The sequence below is a fragment of the Trichechus manatus genome, unplaced genomic scaffold (genome assembly GCF_000243295.1).
Source record: "Trichechus manatus latirostris isolate Lorelei unplaced genomic scaffold, TriManLat1.0 scaffold00041, whole genome shotgun sequence".
NCBI lineage: Eukaryota > Metazoa > Chordata > Mammalia > Sirenia > Trichechidae > Trichechus > Trichechus manatus.
The window spans coordinates 490,047-510,595 of record NW_004443977.1 but is presented as its reverse complement, the minus strand read 5'-3'; the positions used below and the strand labels follow the sequence as shown (position 1 = coordinate 510,595).

The 20,549-nt window shown below is 37.5% G+C and overlaps 1 protein-coding gene across 3 annotated transcripts in view; it reads right to left on the bottom strand.

Moving 5' to 3' along the window:
- MAP2 (microtubule associated protein 2) overlaps positions 1-20,549 on the bottom strand; it is a 293,387-nt gene that overhangs the window by 119,281 nt on the left and 153,557 nt on the right. The window contains exons 1-2 of one of the 3 annotated variants that reach the window (XM_004376275.3): positions 18,353-18,743; positions 18,015-18,079 (exon numbers count right to left, since the gene is read on the bottom strand). The gene's annotated coding sequence lies outside the window, so the exon portion shown is untranslated. Of the gene's footprint in view, positions 1-18,014; positions 18,080-18,352; positions 18,744-20,549 lie in introns of those variants that run through there. The other 2 variants (XM_004376274.1, XM_023731221.1) reach the window with 2 other exon arrangements.

Below are 20,549 nucleotides of genomic sequence, written 5' to 3'. Positions count from 1 at the left end.
CAGCCGTGCACAGCCAGTGACCCTCTTTCTTAAGGATGTCTTATCTCACTTTGATATTTACGGTTAAGCAGTTTTTGTCACAAATGGCCACGCTTCACACTATCGATTTATGAGTTTGAGATGTCTGTGTGTGGGTCACTAGCCACCCTCCCAGGGCCGCCAGAGCTGTGTGATCACAGAGCATCCCCTGCAAGCCTGGCTATGCAGCCATTTTAAGATTTGATAATGAATTTCCAATTTGTGAAGTTGACTTTAGAGAAGTGGGTCCAAACCCTAGAGTTAGCTCTTCAGATTTATCAAAGCCCCATTGGCAAGGTAGGCCAAATTTGGTGTGCTCATTGTCCACAAAGTTCCTTACAAGATCCCAGAATCTTCTTGGTCTTTTTCTAGGTATTGGGAGAACTGGCAGCTGCTCTTTTATGAACTTATTAAAAGAGATTCCCAGTGTGAATGTGTACTTTTATTTCTAGCTGATATTAATCATTAATACTAGCAATGTATTAATCTTCCTATTTACACTAGCTCTGACCAGGGAGCTTAAAAAAGGCTCGATACTTCTGACAGCTGAGAAGCCAGGTAGCTGCCTACCTGGCTGAAGCAGAGCGTTTGAAATCAAATGGTGTTCAGCAGCATCTAGTTTACCTCTGGTGGAGAAAATGTTGAGCACTAGGCCACTAACCCAAAGGTTGCTGGTTCAAACACACCCAGGGGCTCCATGGGAGAAAGATCTGGCAATCTCCTCCCAAAAATTAACCCTAGAAACCCTATGGAGCAATTCTACTCTGTCACATGGGGTCACTATGTGTCAAAATCAATTAGATGGGCATCTAACAAGTTTATCTCTGAATGGGTAACCCACCGAATCTTTACATCCTTTGCTAATTTTATCTGAACACATTTGAAGAAAAAAAAATCCTAAACGCTTTTATATTTGTTTTAAAAGTTAATGTTACTCAGAGAAGAAAGCAGTCCACAGGACTAATAGTCTACATGAACCCTGGCCTCATCTACCCTTAGATCAGGAGAACTACACGGTGCCCGGCTACCACTACTGACAGTTCTGATCAGACTCACAATAGATGGATCCTGATAGAATGACAGAAGAATGTGGAACCGAACCCAAATTCTTAAAAAGTCCAGACTTACTGGACTAGTTGAGACTAGAGGACTCCCTGAGACTACTACTGCCCTGAGATACTCTTTAAACCTTAAACCAAAATTATCCCTTGAGGTCATCTTTTAGGAAAACAACGACTGGCTCATAAAATGAAAAATATCACCCATGAGTAATGAGCTCCTTTCAAAAATCATCTATATGAGACCAAATGATCAAAAATTACTCTAAGGCAAAGATGAGAAGGTAAGAGGGCAGGGAAACTAGAGCATTAGAAATGCTACAACCAGAACGGAATGAATGAGAATGATGAAACATTGTGAAAAATGTAATCAATATCACTGAATAATTTGTATAGAAATTGTTAAATGGAAAACTAATTAGCTGTGTAAACTTTCACTTTAAACACAATAACATATTATTATTTTTTTATGATGGATAGTTTTATTCTTTTTTTTTTAATTGTGTTTTAAGTGAAAGTTTACAATTCTAGTTTCTCGTATAAAAATTTATACACACGTTGTTATGTGACCCTAATTGCTCTCCCTATACTGTGACAGCACACTCCTTGTTTCCACCCCGGATTTCCCATGTCCATTCAACCAGCTCCTGATCTTCTCTGCCTTCTCATCTCACCTCTGGACAGGAGCTGCCCATTTAGTCTCATGCATCTACTTGAGCCAAGAAGCACACTGTTAACAAGTATCATTTTATGTTCCATAGTCAAGTCTAATCTTTATCTGAAGAGTTGGCCTTGGGAATGGTTTTAGTTTTGGGCAAACAGAGAGTCTGGGGGCCCTGTCTTCACGGGTCCCTCCAGTCTCAGTCAAACCATTAAGTCTGGTCTTTTTATGTGAATTTGAGTTCTGCACCCTACTTTTCTCCTGCTCTGTCAGGGACTCTCTGTGGTGTTCCCTGTCAGGGCAGTCATTGGTGGTAGCAGGGCACCATCTAGGTCTTCTGGTCTCAGTATGATGGAGTCTCTGTTTCATGTGGCCCTTTCTGTCTCTTGGGCTCATATTCTCCTTGTGTCTTTGGTGTTCTTCATTCTCCTTTGCTCCAGGGGGGTTGGGACCAATTGATGCATCTTAGATGGTCGCCCATTAGCTTTTAAGACCTCAGACGCCACTCACCAAAGTGGAATGCAGAACACTTTCTTAAGAAACTTTGTTATGCCAATTGACCTAGATGCTCCCTGAAACCATGGTCCCCAGACCCCCACTCCTGCTACTCTGTCCCTCTAAGTGTTTGGCTGTATTCAGGGAACTTCTTAGCTTTTGGTTTAGTCCAGTTGTGCCGACTTCCCCTGTAGTGCGTGTTGTCCTTCCCTTCACCCAAGATAATTCTTGTCTACTATCTATCATCTACTATCTACCATCAAAGAATGTTTTCTTCTGTAAACACAATAAAATATTATTTAAAGAAAAAAAAGTCAATGCTGTGTTTAACCCCGATACAAAACGAACTCTCTCAACTTTTTCTTTTTAACTGAGAGATGACTTGTTTTATTTTTGGGTGATATAAAAAATAAATAGTTGAGCCTTGTTTGAACTGAAAAACTGAAGGTAAGGCATATTAGTCCATTTCCTTTTTCAATCAGATAAATTCAAAAGGTGAACAAGTTGTTTAGGAAAAACAATATTATATACTTTGAGTGTTGTATAAATTAGTTTTGGAGATTTTTTACACAAAATTCTGTGAAAACACAAAGTTATTAAACTGAACCTTGAAGCATGGAAGAGTTCATACATGTCACACAAGTAAACAATCCCCTTCCTTAAATTTCATTAAGCAGAGATTCAGTATGACAATTTTAGTCTGTAGATACAAAGTGTGTCTTCAAAGATTAAGATTTTTTTTTTTTTAATATTTAAGTAGTGCTCTTTCAAAGATGACTAAGATGCTAAATATACTTGATCCTTTCTCATCAGCATGTCCTACAAGGGAGAAAAATACATTACCAGCTACATGTGATTTGAAGTCCCTGGAACTGATTTGCAGTAGATTCAAGAATTGTAATCGACAGAAGCCAGAATAAATCAGCATTTTTCTCATTTACACACTTGGTAAGTCATTAGTGGCACAAGGAGAAAATATTAAAGGAATAAAGTCCTAAGAGCACACCTCTAGATCATACTGACTTCCAAGCTCACTGCATTTCAGACATAATTCACAAACGTTCTCTTTATAAATAATAAACAGCAATTTACCTTTTCCTGAAGCAATGTTTTACATGCCAGAGACTATTAAATACCTTATGAAAATAAGTAGCATTTTTCCTCTAGATCAACTAGAATTCATATGCCTAAACTATAAGATATGGTTGCATTTGAGCCTAAAAACAGAATAATTTTTTTCATGTAATATATAGAAAGGAATAAGACAACTTTTCATGAATATGTCCCCAAAACAAAAATCCTGTATTATTACGACAAAAACAAAAAACACAAAACTGGAAAAGAACAATTACCTACCTATAACTTTACACTAATGTATAAGTCACTAAATAAATATAAAATTAATTAAATATATATAAAAATAAAAAATAATTAGAATACCAGCCACCACTTTTGCCCATTTCTAAGTGTCTGGCACCTTGCTACCAAAAAACAAACAAACCAATCCCATTGCTGTCAAGTCAATTCTGACTCACAGTGACCCTTGTAGGACAAAGTAGAACTCTCCCTGCCCCATAGGGTTTCCAAGGCTGTCGTCTTTACCAAGGCAGACTGCCACATCTTTCTCCTGCAGAGCAACTGGTGAGTTCGAACTGCTGACCTTTCAGTTAGCAGCCAAGCACCTAACCACTGCACCACCAGGGCTCCTTGGCACCTCGCTAAGTACTCTACAATCAATATAACGTTTATTCCTCACAACAACTCTTATGAGGTAAGTACCAAAACTTACTGATGAGAAACCCATCCCTAAAGAGTAACTCGCCCAAGAGCACACGGCTGTCAGCTTAAACCTGAACTCAGGTGTGTGTTCCCAATGTGGCTTGAGCTCTGAGCCTCTCAACAATATGTTGTGCTTAGTCATAAAAAACTGAGTGCGAATCTGTGCATGTAGTACTTAACCTTAAACTGCAGGAAAGGTTACATAGCCTCAATCCTGACTCACTAACTGATGGAGCCAATGCTACTCCTACAAAGGAAGATAAGCAGACCAACTGAAATCAGGCAGCCCAGCAGCCAAACACCTGGGAGGCCTGAAAATTCCAGGCAGCCGCCTCCAGCCTCCAAGCTCATCCGCTAGTATATGGCTCTGCCTGCCCTACAGGGAGGTTTGCCACTCTTATTTTGCAACAAGGACTGTCAGAGGACTTCAGAAAAGATAACATCTATGAGGCGAGAGGCAGAGAGCTGAAAATAAATCCTGAATAATTTAGCTTTCTTTGAGACAGTTGATGGACTCTTGCAACTTCAGGGATTCATAGATAGGGATTTTGATACTAGTTAGGAGGGAAAACAATCTACCCAGAATATGTTCTATTGATGGAAGACCTCGGAAGCAGGCTATAGAAAAGACAAATCCTATTAAACCAGCTGGGAAAACTGAGAGCAGCTGGTCGGTCAGCAGGCTGTAACAGCTTGGAAGGGTTCAGACAAATCTGCATTGCAGATAAGCCTCATGGGAGATGACTGAACTCTTAACATCTCCCCCAAGCCAGCTTCCCTCCTGAGAGCAGAACGGCCTCAGGTGGTGTAATTTAGAATGTATATAATTTCTAGGTCTTTCTGGTGACCTTGGGTGGTTTAACATGATTCCATCTCTCCTCTTGCTGTTTTTCACCTGTCAATGTCTTCACCTCATTCATTCATTCATTTATGTTTGATAGAGGTAGAGTGGGGAGGAAAGAAGTGGATATAGTAACCAAAACTGTGCAGTGCCTTCAAGCCTCCTTTTATGGGCCTTTTGTTTAATCCTAAAACTTGCCATAATAATGGCTAACAATTATAGCACTACTGCTATGTAAATTATCTTCATTAATTCCTGCAATATCCTAATGAAGTTGGTATTATCATCCTTGTTTTACACAACCGAGGCTAGATAAATCCCCAGTCTCTCACAGCTGATGAAGGGCAGATCCTGGATTTAAACCCAAGGGTATCTAACTTCAAACCCTGTACTTATTCCACTGCATTATAACCCAACATATGTTAAACGCCTATTATGTGCCAGACACTCTGCTGGTAAAAGGAATATTTCACCAGCCATAGCCTCGAGAAATTCCTGCTCTGCTGAGATGAAGGCAATTGTAATAAATGGCTTTTAAATAGAGGCTGTTAATTATAATAAAACTTTGTTAAAAGGCTCCATATTTTCTAGAATGTGTTCCCAAACAGTAATTTAGACTTTTATAAACAGTAACTGTAAGTAAAGTCTAGTATATAATCACAATAAAAATAAATATCTAATTGAAAGGTAAGAGCAATACATGGTTTTGATGATCCAGAGGATGGATAGAATATTGATCAGTGGAACTTGGGGTGGGATGTCAGTTAGGAATGCTTTTTTTTTAAGTCGCTTCTCAGCCTTTTGGCTAAGATCAAGTGTAGGAATGCTTTTTTAGAGAAAGAGAAGAGAATAAAGGATCTGTTAGTCAATCAACAAATGTTCTTTGAGCTCTCTCTCTGTACCAGTTCCTGTACTAGATGTAGAGGTTCCAGTTTGAAATAGGACAGGCACTCATGGAGGTTACTTTCTTGTGGGGAGCCATGCATTAAACTGATAAATGTAAGTGAAAGGAGTGTAGAGTGCTATGGGAGTATGTAATGCGTAGAACTAACTTAGAACAGAGGATGAGAGAAGGCTTAATCATGAAATCTCTAAGACTTAACTGGTGAGCAGGACTTGAATAAGTGAAGGGACAAGGAGGCCGGGGAGGACGGTAGCAGTGAAAAGAGAGTTTTCCAGGCAAAGAGAAAAAACATGTGCAAAAACCCCGAAGGTTTGGATGGGCCTGGAGAGTGAGAAGAGACCAGATCATGGATGGCACTGTAGCACAGTTCATACATTCTGGGCTTCATTATAAATGATATGGGAAGCACTAAAGAGTTTAAGCAGAGGAATATCATGATTAGATTGTATTTTGAAAAGAGGGCTCCAGCTACTGTGTGTAAAATGGCTTTTGAGAAGCAAGAGGGGATGCAGGAATCTGCTGTGGTCATCAAGATAGAGATAACAGGAGACTGGACTAATGTAGTCCTTGTGGGGACAAAGAAATGAATGTATCGAAGCATATTTAGGAACCAGAACTGATAGGAGTTGGTAACAGATTGGACTGGTATATTTTAGGTAACATTTTTAATATAAAAAATATTTTGATAAAAGGACATCCCAGAGCCTTTGAACGTAAACACAGAGTTGCTAAGGTGTTATATTAAGATGATTAGGTTAGGCTGTAAGCAATGGAAAATAACAGTGACTTAAATAAAACAGAAGTTCATTAGAAGGTTATCTCACATTCAAAATCATTGCTGAAGCTCCAGCCATTAAGTCTGAATTCCTATCAGCAGAAAAGAGGAAGTGATGAAGAACATACTCCTTTTTTTTTAAGTAGCTGACGTAAGTTTCACACACCACTTCTGTTTATACCTTATTGGCCAGATATTAGTCATATGGTCACATCTAGTTACAAAGGAAGCAACCCAAAAGCAAGGGTTCTATTATTACTAAGGAAGAAAGAGAGGATGGCAAAAGCAATCTGCACCATGTTAATTATGGGCTATGTCCTTAGGAATGGATTAGAAAAAATAAAACTTATAAATTTTACCAGCCCTTTATAACAACAGAAAATCAAAGCACATCAACATGAAATTACTTTGAATCAGCACCCCATATTTTGTCTAAGTCTCCAAGTACATTTTTAACATCAGTTACAATCTAGATGGACTGCGTAGGTTAAATGGAGCTTCACCATCAACACATATGTTTGGTTTTTTAAAATACATATGGTTTTATACTGCCACAAAGCTGCCTCGGCTATGCCAATTTTTGAGCATAGTTGTTTATGGTTTAATTTCCTTTACTTTTAATAGTGGCCGTAAAAAGCCAAACAAATGTATTTTACTCACATTCCTTTGGATAAGGCCTTGGATTTAATTATGTCACTAGACCCATTAACATTTAACTAGGGCTGGTGACTTATCCTTTACAAACATTCAAGTTTAGAATGTAATAACTCCACGCAAGAAATGAGAATTAATAGCAGTCAGTTGTTGAATTGTATATACGTCATTTAGCATACATGCACATGCATTTATTTTATGCCTGGTCTGTTTGATGTGTTCTCAGTTTGTTTCTAAGAATGAAGGCTGTCAATAAAGACGCTGTATTTTAATAATTTTGCTAAAACACTTCTCTTTTATTATCCGCAAATGGTTCCCCATATAGATGTCAAAGGTCACTGCGACACTAACTTTCTTTCTACATTTAAATTCCTTTTAACATTTCTTCAACTTTTACAGTTAGTCTACTTTACTGTTATTCTCATTTTCTTTATTTCCTTTTTCTGGGTGCTTCATGCCTTAAGCCCACTGACAGTACAGAAACCATCAATTAACTAAAGCCATATAAAATCAGTGATTTTTTTTGGTAGCTAATTGACAGCACTAAATTATAGTCATTATTCACATAAATATTCCCGTTCTTAATTTTGCCAACAGGGTAACACATATAAAGTCATATGTTCTATGCCAAACCTAAAATTCACTTTTACTTCAATTTAACTAATAGTATGTCAACTACATTCTAGATTTGCTTTTTTTTCTTTGTCTTTTCATTAGGTGAAAAATATATCCATGAACAATCTGCTTATTTTAGTATTGCTACCAGTGCATAGTTTGTAGTTCGTCTGCACTGCATATAGAGTTTTCAGTTCTTCCCTCAACTTGGGGTCTCCCTGAGATTCACAGCAGGTAGCTTCTCCCTTGACTGTGGTCAGTCCCCAGGTTTGCACCTATTTGTTCCCAAGGATCCATGACAATGTTTGATATATAAAGATCGCTTACATTTATACTCTGTTTATACTTTACAACATGAATTCACATGTTCCATTTCAGCCCTGAAAATCAAATATTATTTATTGTATAGACAAAGGGCCCAGATAAGAGAAGGAATTTTTCCAACTAGCTAGTAAGTACTAGAGGTAGGACAATATAGTAACAAGTGAAAAACAACGCAGTAGAAAGATATATTGGTGTTATAAAAATTCAGAGTAAAGAAAATTAAACATGATCAGCGATGGAAGAGAGAATCATGCTGGTACACATACTTTTCCTTTCTCCTAATTATATCACTAAAATGATTAAAAATAATGTAACCCTAAAAAAAAATCTGATGGTATTTTAGCAGTCAGAATTCAGATGTGCTGAAACAGAAAGAGAAAAATATCAGGGAAACTTATGGCAGAACACCTGGGTTAATAGCAGGTCCATCCAAAGGAAATATAGGGAAGCCCTAAGCTTAGGGTCAACAAATATAGGGTTAGACAGGGCTGTGTGGCCAACATCAGGGCAAGTCATTAAGAAGCACACTGAGAACAGTTGGAATCCTTCCAGTCTTCTTCTCCCTAGCTATGACATTTTCAGCTGACAAGAGGAGCTTCTGCGTCCTAGGGTGAAAACAAGAATTGGTCCTTAATGAAAGCAGGTGATTAGTTTTAAAACCTGGTCAAGTACAAATAAATGCACGTAGGACTAAAACACAACGAAACAGTCAACTTTCATTTATTTATGAAATTATGGAGAGCCTAGACTGTTCATTTGCCGGTTCCACATTCAAGCTCCTCCTGGGAAACTTACAACAGCTACCTATGATCCTCAATCTAGTTCTTTACTTATTAAAATGCAAACAAACAAACCTCAAAATTAAGACATTTGAGGAAAGTCAGCAGTATGAACAAGAAAAATACATTTTTAAAATGACTCCTGAAGAAACAGAGATAATTCAGGAGACAAAAGGGAACTTACAATTATATTATCTTTCTCAGAAGGATTTGAAAGAATATTGCATACCTTACAAATAAGCAGACAATTATGGAAAAGTATCAATCAGAAAACAGGAAAGACTTCCAGGAAATTAATATGCGATTGCCCAATTAAGTACTGAGTTGACTTAAAAAAAAGAAAAAATTGGCAGGGCTAAATGCAAAACTGATATTCATTTGATAAAAAGGGGGGAAAGACTCTCAGAATGTAGAAAAAAATGAAAAAGAGATTTAAAAAATGAGAGATATGGCAGGTAGATTTGGAACATTTTAATAATGCACTCACTTTATTTTTATAGAGTTGTATGGATTACTCACTCAGTACTGTGAGTTCTTGTATGTTTTTAAAATTTTTATTGTTTGTTCTTATATTTTCTCTAGTACCAATGCAGTCTTACAAACTCAATCATTTTAGGGATTTCTGTCTCCACTTCGTAAAGTATGTTGTTATTAGCTGCCGTCGAGTCAGTTCCAACTCATAGTGACCCTGTAGGTCAGAGTTGGACTGCCCCATAGGGTTCCCAAGGAGCGGCTGGTGGATTTGAGCAGCTGATCTCTTAACCACTGTGCCACCAGGGCTCCTCATAAAGTATAGGCAGTCTATGTTTTTTTTCTAACATTCCAGAATATCATCAATTCACCTGCACCTGTGCTCAAAAACGTGCTAACCAGTGGCTCTCAGGCGCTATATGAGAAGAATTCTTAATATATGTTGTATCTTATCTGTATACATAGCCACAAAACATAATCACGAGAAAAACTTGCAGTGAAAGAGAAAATATTTTTTAAAAAAAGTAAGTACAAAAATTCACCTTGGAAAGAAAACCTAAGATCTTCCTGAAAAAAAAAAAAAAATCATTTTTGAAGTTCCGACATATTGTGCAACTATCTATTTTGGTTGTAATGTGTTAAATGGAGTAGCTTTAACAATTGCCAGATGTAGATCAATGTACACCTGACAGCTCTAAATGGTCATAACCCAGAGTCATTAACAGTCGGAGAGAATCTGAAGAAAAGGTTAATCCAAACCATCTGAGTCAGAGCCAAATGGTCGCCACAAAAAAAAGGGATTTGATTTATACTTCTTTTGAGAGAAAAATTTGTGACAGAAAGGCCAGAGATGATCCTGTGGTACTCTGAGACTCAAGAAATAAAGAAGCCCTTAAAATTAAAACTTCACTCCTTTTATCTATACAATGAATAGCAAAAAGGCAAGGGCATGGTACTAAAAATACAGAAATTTTAACAACTGCAGCTTGAATTAGCAAAAACCAGTGTAGAAAGACTGGAGTGGCATGTGTGCACACATGCACATACAGGGCACTCATTTTCTGAGCTTCAATTTGGCATATGCATCAATGCATGAAAAAGCATTTTCTGTTAGCTAACATAGGGGGTACATGGCTTCACGGATTCTCCCTTCAAGAACCCCTCCTAAGTGTTCTACATGAAGAAATGTGGTTATCAATTGAAGGTGACTTCTATCCATATTGGAGCCCTGGTGGTGCTGTGGTTAAGAGCTCGGCTGCTAACCAAAAGCTCAGCAGTTCAAATCCACCAGCTGCTCCTTGGAAACCCTATGGGGCAGTTCTACTCTGTCCTATAGGGTCACTATAAGTGGGGATCGACTAAAAGGCAACGGGTTGGTTATTCTTCCTTGATGTATGAGTACGCCATATTTATTTGATTTCTTATTTTTTTAGTTATTTTACACATGCAATGTGTGGTGCAAAGGGGATTTGAACAGGTAAATGCTCCCAAGTGCCTGCAGCTAGAAGGCGGGACCCCAGGGCTACAATCTAGCACTGGAGGCAGAAAGACAACATCCCTCTGAGTCTGTCAAGGCTTATTGAGAACGTAGTCTCTCCGAACACCCTAATTGTTGACAAACACATGCATCCTCCTGTGGAGTTTTGACAAATCTTGCAAAGAAATTCAGGTTGCTGTCACTAACCAAGGCAGCCCACCAAAGAGAAAATTATTTTGATGAAAAAAAAAATGCATTCCTTAAGTCAGAGACTATCCTCAATATTCCCCTGGGGCTTTAAGCAGTTACCTAAGACTTATTCAGGATGAGGATGGCAAGAAGACAGGATGTGGAGACCTGGAAGCTTCAGTAATAAGCACGGAGGAGTGTGATGGCTGGCACGGGCTAGGGGGCACAGACAAGTTTATCAAGTCAGAAGTGTGCTGAACATCCAGAGAGAAAGGGGGTTAAAAGTACACTAGCATGAAGCAGAGAAGAGAACTGGAGTTAAGAAACTGGCACAGGCTTTAATGAACCACATCCCAAAACCTGAGCCACAAGAATCCATTATACGGCAAGAGGTTTTGCATAACAAGCATTGAGTGTAGGCAGAAAGAATGAAATGCCAATAGCTCATAAGGGCTGGGTTAATGGATCTTTCATAAAATAGCTGGCTGGAATTGAAAAAGCTCAGACGTAAATAGAGACAATTCTCCTTCCATCAAAGAGGTTTAGAAGTATTGCTGCAAAGGGAGAAGGACTCATATTTGACTTGCTTATAATAACTGCTCCAATCATTTCTAATTTTTCTTGCCTGCACGTTTGCCTTTTAACCTTTTGCTAATCAAAGTTTGGCACACGGACCAGCAGGATCAACATCACCTATTAGCTTGATAAGATACAGAATCTCTGGCCCCTCCCCAGACCTACTGATTCTAAGATCCCCAGTTGATTTATCTGTGCTTTAAAGTTTGAAACGCTTATCTCCCAGCTTCTACTCTTACCTCCTTATAACCCATTCTCTGACAGCTGCCTGAGTAATCTTTCAAATCCCTCTGTTTACCTACTGATTATTTCCCTTTCCAGAAGGAAAGCTTGATGAGGGCAAGAAAAGGGCATGGAATTTGGTATTCAATAGGTACTCGTTGAATAAATAAGTGAATTTTCCACCAGTTTAAGACAAAAGCCAAATGATATGTGAAGTTCCCCTATCTTCTCTTTACCACTTGACATGTCTGACTTTCTTTTCCCTTGCTTCTATCTACATGGAAGATGCATTTTACTTGCCAAGCTCAAGTCCTTGCCTGTTTATCTCCTTTCCATGAGAATCATGTTCTAGCAATTTGTCCTCTTCCTGCTTACATATGCAGTACCTACTCTTTGTCTGCTCCTGTCCTTTGACCTAGGACTCCCCATGTTGAAAAGCAGCAAAGCTCCACTTCACTCACTACCTTCCTTGCTTTATATGTTTTACCTTTCTTTCCTTTGAGTCCTGGACTTCTTAAGAGTGTTTCTCAGAAGAGCTACCTTAAGAACTCCTTAAGAGGTTGTTTCTGACCTCACTATTAGTCTGTTTTAGAATCAGACCCACATTCAAAGCTAGTTTTGAAACTTGCTAGCTATATATGTCCTTGTGCAACTCTCTCTGTCTCTGTTCCTTCATTTGTGAAATGGAGACAATAGAATCTATATCAGAGTTACTGTGATTATTAAAATACTTGCCACAGAAGTTGGCACATGTGAGACACTAACATATTCTCAGATTCCCTCTCTTGGCAGAAAGCAGAGGCTCGTTTTGAAACCACCAAATCTTTTCTGGCAAGAAATGACAATATATTACCTACGATACAATGATTCTGTTGTTAGGAAATATCCGTTGGAAATAATTTGCAATATTGTGTAAGAATAATGTACAAAATATTCTATTAAAGCATTATTATAATAGTGAAAAATTAGAAGCAGAGAATAAAATGTCCAGTGTCTATATGATAGAACATAAACATGATAGAACATAATGCAGATGGCAAAATGTTGTAAGAACATGCTTAAGATCCTGCTGAGTTGAAAAAAAGGAGAATTTGGAATTGTATTCTTATGATCCTGATTATGTAAATTTATGTGCAATAGAATGACAGGAAATAAGCCAAGGGGTTTTAAAATGTTAACCATAATATCTAGATTGTGTAATTATTGGTGGTTATGATTTCATTTTTTACACTCTTCTAAATTTTACAAAATGTGGATTTGTTTTTATAACAGGAAACATTACTAAAATAAACAACTAAATTCAACAGTCATTTCTTCATTTGCATTCATCAATTTTTTCTGGAGAACTTCAATTTTAGCTTGGTTTTCTATTACTTTGCCTATCCTCTACTTTCTTGTAAAATTCTTTCTTCCGCTTTGCCAATTCCTCTTCCTCATTCTGTCTCCTAAAAGCAGACACTGCCAAGAGGTCTCCCTCTGGTCTTTTTCTTATCTTTCTTTACAATCTCATCCATTTCCTATCTCCCGAATTTCTCTTCTGAGCTTTGGATTTACATCTTCTGGAATCTGCTAGACCAGTCCACCTGCATATCTGGACATCATCACGTCCCAAACCTATCTCTTCATTTTTTATTCACTAGCTCATTCATTCAGCATTTACTGACTGTCAACTATGTCCTGGAGCCCTGGTGGCACAGTGGTTAAGCGTTTGGCTGCCAACCAAAAGGTGGGCAGTTTAAATTCACCAGCCACTCCTTGGAAACCCTATGGGGCTGTTCTATTCCGTCCTTTAGGGGTCGCTATGAGTTAGAATAGACTTGATGGCAATGGGTTTGGGGTATGTCCAAGACAGTGTGCTAGAGACTAGGGATACCACTTTTTTCACTGTAATTCTTCCACTCATCAAATTCAAACCTTAAAATCGCCTTTGATTCCTTCAGTTTTGCATTCCTCCTACCAGTCAGCAGTTGCTATACTTTGTATATGAATTTGAGTTCAGAAACACCTTTCATTTTCATGCCCTTTTTTGCATTCCCACAAATAGCATTCTCTTTTGGTCTTTATTCTTTCCTGGATTATCCTATGATAGCTTCTGAAGTGATGCGTTCTTCAACATTCCTTCATCCACAATTTTAATTTATCACACACAGAGCTATAAGATAAATTATCTGAAAACATCATTCAGGTCATAGTAGTCTCCAGCTCAAAAAACAGTCAATAGTTTCTCAATGAATGCCAATTAAATACACAACCCTCAATTTGGCATTTAAGGTCCCCTCCCAATATATTACATCGAGTTGGATAAAATTCTTATTTTGTAATTCAAAAATGGTCAAATATTGGCCATTTCATATGTTGCAACCTAATAGCATTTATGGACCTTTCCATCCTTAGCGTCTAAGATTCCCCTTCTTCTACACTCTAGAATATAGATGAGATCAATCTATGCTTTTCATGCAGGTTTACTTCCTTTGGTTCCTTTTCGAATGCTGTTTGTTCTTCCTGGAGCTCTTAAATGCATTATCTTCCCCTTGAATACTTCTACTCATCCCCAAGATCCACCTCAAAAGACTCACCTTCCATAAAATATTTCCTGTTGAATCCCTTCCCAGTTATCAGTAATCCTGCCCTGCAATGAAGTCCTTTAAGAAATTATTCATCTCTTTCTTACGATACCAATGAGCCTTGATGTCACTGTCTTGTCTTATTCCACTGCTCCTAACTAAGCTCTGTAAATATTTCTGTTGTACCCTACTTTGCAAGTGTACTTGTGTAATTGTTAGTGTCCTCAGTGATGTTTCTGGGTTATCAGCTGTACTTGAGATTGAAGGTGGTATTTTCACACTGTTCATGATAGTCTTCCCTGCATGCTTATTTATTTTGGCCATGTTGAACTTTTATCTGCCATTATTTCAATTTCAAAATTTTACAAATATGGCATCGGTTACACTACTTAGCACTTGAATTCTCTAGTTAATTATATCTAATAGGTTATATTACAAATAATAAACAATTGAATAATATGATTTTATTGTAATGACATAGATCATTTCATAATTCAGTTGTTTAAAAACTTACTAATTTATTCTCTGACATTCCTCCTTGGGAAACAAAGTTCTTCAGATTAAATATCAAAATATGTAAGAATTAAAAAATATGTCAAAGTTAAGTATTCACAGACATATTCAGTACTATCTTATAGATATAAAAATAATCTTCAGGAATACTGTTTTAACCTTATTGTATGTCATATGCATAAATAAAACAACAAGAAAATGATTATGTGTCAAAAATAAGCTAGGAAAATGTAATATATAGTGATTAATATGAAGGACTTTGGGGTCAGACTTGGTCTGATTGGTTTGAACTGACTGAAGTCTCAGTTCATTCATCCATAAAATGGAGACCATATTATCCCCCAGGATTGTAGGGAGAGTTAAATGAGATAACGTACGTTAAGGGCTTAGGATAGAACCTGGCACACAGTTAATAACAAAAAAATTGTAGTTTTATTAATAAAGATAAATAACATGAAATAAAAGCATTTTCTAAATCTATTATGATTATAGAAGTCACTTTATAGGTTCCTTCATAATATGTACTGCTTTATTTTTCTTGTTAAACGCTTTGCTACTCATTATGTTCTGGTAAGTATGACATCATTTCTAGTATTACATTTATAGGAAGAGCTAAAAAAAAACCCCTCCTTGTGCTGCAGCAAAATCTTGGCCAAAGCCATGAAGAGCAATAAACAATGTCAAGACTGGGAGTAGTATTTAGGAAGCATCCATAAAGCAAAACTCATGCTGCAGTTTGGCATCCTTCCCCTAGCTGATGAAAGTGAAAGGGGACATTTCAAAAATTCTTTCCATCTTAACCTGGAGCAAGAAAAATCCTTTTTCATATAGCTTGGAGAAATTTCTACAGAAGGATAGTCTGCTTTTCTAACTAGCATTAATTATCATTAATTAGAGACATGTAATGAATATTTTGGGTAGCTAAAAAAATAAAAGTACCAAATATCGGTTTCATACTGTGTAATCTCATAAAACGTAAGAAAAAATGTCAAGGGGAAAATGATGAGGAATTTGTTTATCCATTAAACAGCTAAACATTTATTGAGCTCCTACTATGGTCCACGCACTATTCTATGTGCTGAAGGTATGAGGGAAAAAATTAGTTATGGAATTCACTAATGGCAAGATGATACTGATCAGAAAACACAAGACAAAGACCCCTGACTTTGTTAGAGTTCCAGAGAAAATTCTCTTTTGATTTGCCCACCTAGCAGACTATTTAAATAAACACTGTTTTATTACACAAAATATGTCCCTACACCCCCAGACTGATTTTAAATGGTCTCTGAAAATTCAAGTAGTGGCTATTGAGAGCCTCTTGGTGAAGTCATATGCCACTTCTCCAATACCCAGACAAATCGCAAGAGACTTATCAGTCCCTATTGGCAATATATTGAGTGCTTTTTTTTTTTTTAAGCCGTTAAGTAATAATTTCATGCTTTTCCAATTCATGTAAATACTTGTGAGTTCAAAATTAATATAGTTACTGAATGAATCTGAAGATTAGGAAATAGATTTTCACATGAAATAACTGCTGTATGGATTTAGTTAGGTGGGAAAATACCAAACAGGTTATTTTTCATCAAACAAAATGATTTCATTTTCTCTGAGTGAACCCTAAAAAAAGAGAAAAGTCCCACGGGTTTGACAATTCCCAGGAGGAATGATAGGTCCTGTTTGGGGATTTCAGACATGATTCCCCTGAGCCTAATTTCTGAGGAAAGATGCAATGTTTTCACATAGCTCTGAGACTAGTCTAATAGAATTTTTTCAATATCTGAAACAATGGCAATTTCCTTTTTCAGAACACTCTGATTTATTTTACAAAATTCATTCTCTGGTTTAAAAATCTTATGTGATGCTGTCTGCACTCTGGAAGGGTGGGGACAGTGTCATCTGCTCCTTCCTTCTCTCCCACAGTAACTACCCACAGCGGCAAGGCTCTTAGTAAGTGCTTGTGGAATAAATTAAAGTCCTCATAATTACACATTGCAGAGAAAATTAAACAAGGATAATGCATTAGTATCCTTGAAGGGCTACCAATATTCACACTCACAGGTGTAGACTCACGTACTCAGAGTATTTCAGGATCAGTAGTCGACCATTAACCATTTTCAAAGGTATACACGTTTTTAAAAAACTAATTGTACTGCATAAAATATTTTAGACTGATAATCTTGAGGGGAAATATTATACGGATGCTAAGGGAAGTTTTAAATAATGTCATTGATCTTCTCAGCAAGGCAGAAAATGTCTTCCATTTTTTAAAGGCAAATTACAAATATATGTTTTATTGACATATTGACATAAGTACATACTAACGTCAAAAGATAATCTTAAAAATTAAGAAAAAAGTAATAGCTATAATTAGCCCCCAAATGAGCATACATCCTGATGCTGAATTTGAAAATTAACATTTTTCATTTAAGGCAAAAGGCCCAGGATCAATGGATTCAACTGCTTCCATGGCAAGATAAAGGATTAATTTCTTATGCTGTCGATGCTGAATAAAGCATACATAAAATCAATTTTTTTAAAAATAACTAACATACCTAGCCTTTTAAAACATCCATTTCTAAAAATTAAAGCATCAGTGAAGAAGCTACAATGTTTATCTGTAAAAAACCAACATTACTGAGTCATTCCTGGGCTTTTATCTCTAGCACTCATTCTACCTGGGGAAGGCAAACCATTGAATTTAACCATTTTCAAAAATTGCTTTTTCACAGGGTTCCTTCAGATAAAATCATTACTTGGTATGTTTCTCTTAACTCAAATTATTAAATTTTGATTAGGATAGAGAATTTTGGACCTTTTTTTTTGTTGGTACAATAATATAATCCAAAAATAAGCCAGACATGTTGATATTTATTAATAACTTGCAACACAGGCAAAAAACTCAATTCTTAAAGACATCCTGTAATCAAAACAGCCTTGGAAAATGGTACTGTCTGCGTAGGAAATCATACATGCTATAAACAATGATCAACGTAGGCTTAAGAAGAAAGCAACAACCATAGAGAGATTAATTTAAATAAAAACATTTGGATTCCTCACTGCTTTTTCCTCATTTAAACATCCAAATAAAACATGTGGTACCTTTTAATTTTCTGAATGAGTAGGTCCCAATCAATGTTTCCTCGGTTAGAGACAAGCTGAAGAATCTACCGGAACAAAACAAAAAGAAAAGAATACGTATATAGATTTATTAACTAAATATTGAAAATTGTAACTCACCAGTAAGCAAACGCAGTCTTTATATCCAGATAACAAATCTATGTCTTGAGATCTGTAGTACAAAAAATGCAGTACTGGATTTTTTAGGAAGCTTAATAACAAAATTTAAAGCCTTTTAACCTGAAATCACATAAAGCAGATCCTTTGAAAGATGGGACAAAAGATAAAAGAAAATAAAACAAGAAAACCCAAACCATTACCAGCGCATATGCAGCGATACCACCACCCAAGCCTAGCCTTTGAGGACTGCTGCAGAATCCTTCTTCCGGAGCATTATTCTCCACGGGCTGGCTCTCTAGCTCCAGACAGACGCAGTCTGCAAGCCACCAGCTCCTGTCTGTGTGTGTCGGGGAAAGGGAAGCAGCAAATTAGAAAAAGTCCCCGCAGTGGCGAAAAGGAAAATAAGGCGAGTGGGAGAGGGAAAGAGAGCTCACTAGCCTCAGAATTTTCGAGAATGATGACAAGCCACCCAGCTCCGCCATCATTCACTGACAATAGGATGCAGCATTGGCTTACGATTTAGCAGTTTGCCATAGGGGCTTCTGGTATCAAATGCCTGACAGGCATTTTAATTGCCTCCATCCAAGTGTGTCCCCAGGAGTCGAGTCTATAAGCCTATGAATGTCATTATCTGGCCTCCTTTGTGTTAATGCCAGACACACGCGCGCGCACACACACACGCACACACGCGCGCACACACACACACACACAGAGTGCTTAAATGAAAAGACAGTTTTCAGGCATATAGGATTACAAATGTTAAGTTAGGGTACACAAACTGGACATGACTAAATGATACTTTATGGGAATTTGCGTTATCTGCATTAATGACAACAGAGATTCTTTGATGCTTTGTCACCGGCAGATAATAACAATGTTTTTAAAACTGAGTACTGCACATTGTTTATTTATATTCCTAAGTAAATGTGCTCATTTGAGAAACGTATATATTTATGTATATTTTCTTATGGAAAATTCGATCTTGTAACTGCGATAATTACGCGTTGACAGTGTTCTCCTTTCAAGAGAGAAAGCAACAAAAAACAAAGAGAATTAGGAAACCAGAGTTGATGCGTGGTTTTTGTGGGCAATCTATTTTATTCCAGTTATATACAAAAGCAAAAAGGAGGTGGCAACCAGCTTGAGCACTGGGGCTTCATAGTCCCTGAGGACCAAGACAGGGAATTGAATCTCCGGCATAATCAGTATCCCTTTCATGTTAGCTGCTGAAATTAACAGTTGAATATCCCTGTTTTACAGTGTCCCTTGTGTAGGGAGGTTAAGTGTGGAATAATTCCCTGCATTTATTTCCTGGAGAAAAAGAACGAGGGAAAATGTTAATAACTAAAATAATTTTTATGGCATTGTTAGCTCCCTGCATCAGTGAATGGAGCAAAATTCGATGTGTACCAAAAGGGCCAGCTGTGAAAAAGGCTGCTGGGAGGGAGCATCACCATGGTTACCGGAAGCAGAAAGTAAAGAGAAAAAATAAGGTGAAGATAACAGAGAAGAGGAAACCGGACTACAGTGAAGAAAATGTAGAAACGAATGATATGCTTCATTCTTTTCCTTCTTGAAAAAATTGTGTCTACCAGTTTTACACTGTCTTCTGACTCCATTAAGATGAATCTGCCTCCTCTATCAACCACCTTTCTTACCCATTTTTGATCACTAGCTAATTTTGCTCTCATAATATTCACATTATGGTCTTTTGCACGTGGTCGATGCCGCTACTACTTGCCTCTGTCCATACACCTGGATTCGTCAAAACCACTCATGGGAGTCCACACCTTTTGTTTCATAGCTGAGAAAGCTGAAGCCCAGGGAATTTGACCAAGGTCACAAAGAGGGCTGGAGATCAGCAGAGGTACCATCCGGGTTTCCTGACTCAGCACCCCTGTTTTCCTTCTCTCCCCAAGTGGCTTTCTTTCCCAGCTCTCTCCCATTCTGTTTGTAAGCAAAACAGATTCCAGAAACATCGTTTGTCTTTGATTTTGTAAGCCTTCTTTTAGTTGCCAAAGCAGCGACCTTCCTCTTTAAATTGCGCTGCCATCATTCTGAGGACTAGCTTTGCTTAGTATCTGTGCTGTATTATATACACGGTCTGCAGAATCTGGGGTAATTATGTCATTACTTTTGTTTCCAGCTTGGCAATCAGATCAAAGAATGATTGCCCTTCTGTGAACCTATCTTGTTGACCCTGAACTTACTTATCACATACTAGGCACCCCTATCAAGCCTGGCGTCATTCTTTCTGCAAGCATGAAATTGGACAATCAGATTGATTCAGCCTCCCAAGGTTCCTTGTAGGTATGAATAATACGAGCCTTCCTCGGGTTACCCAAACCAGTGAAGCTGGAAAATTGGGAGCCCAGGTAAAAATCAACAACAAAAAAG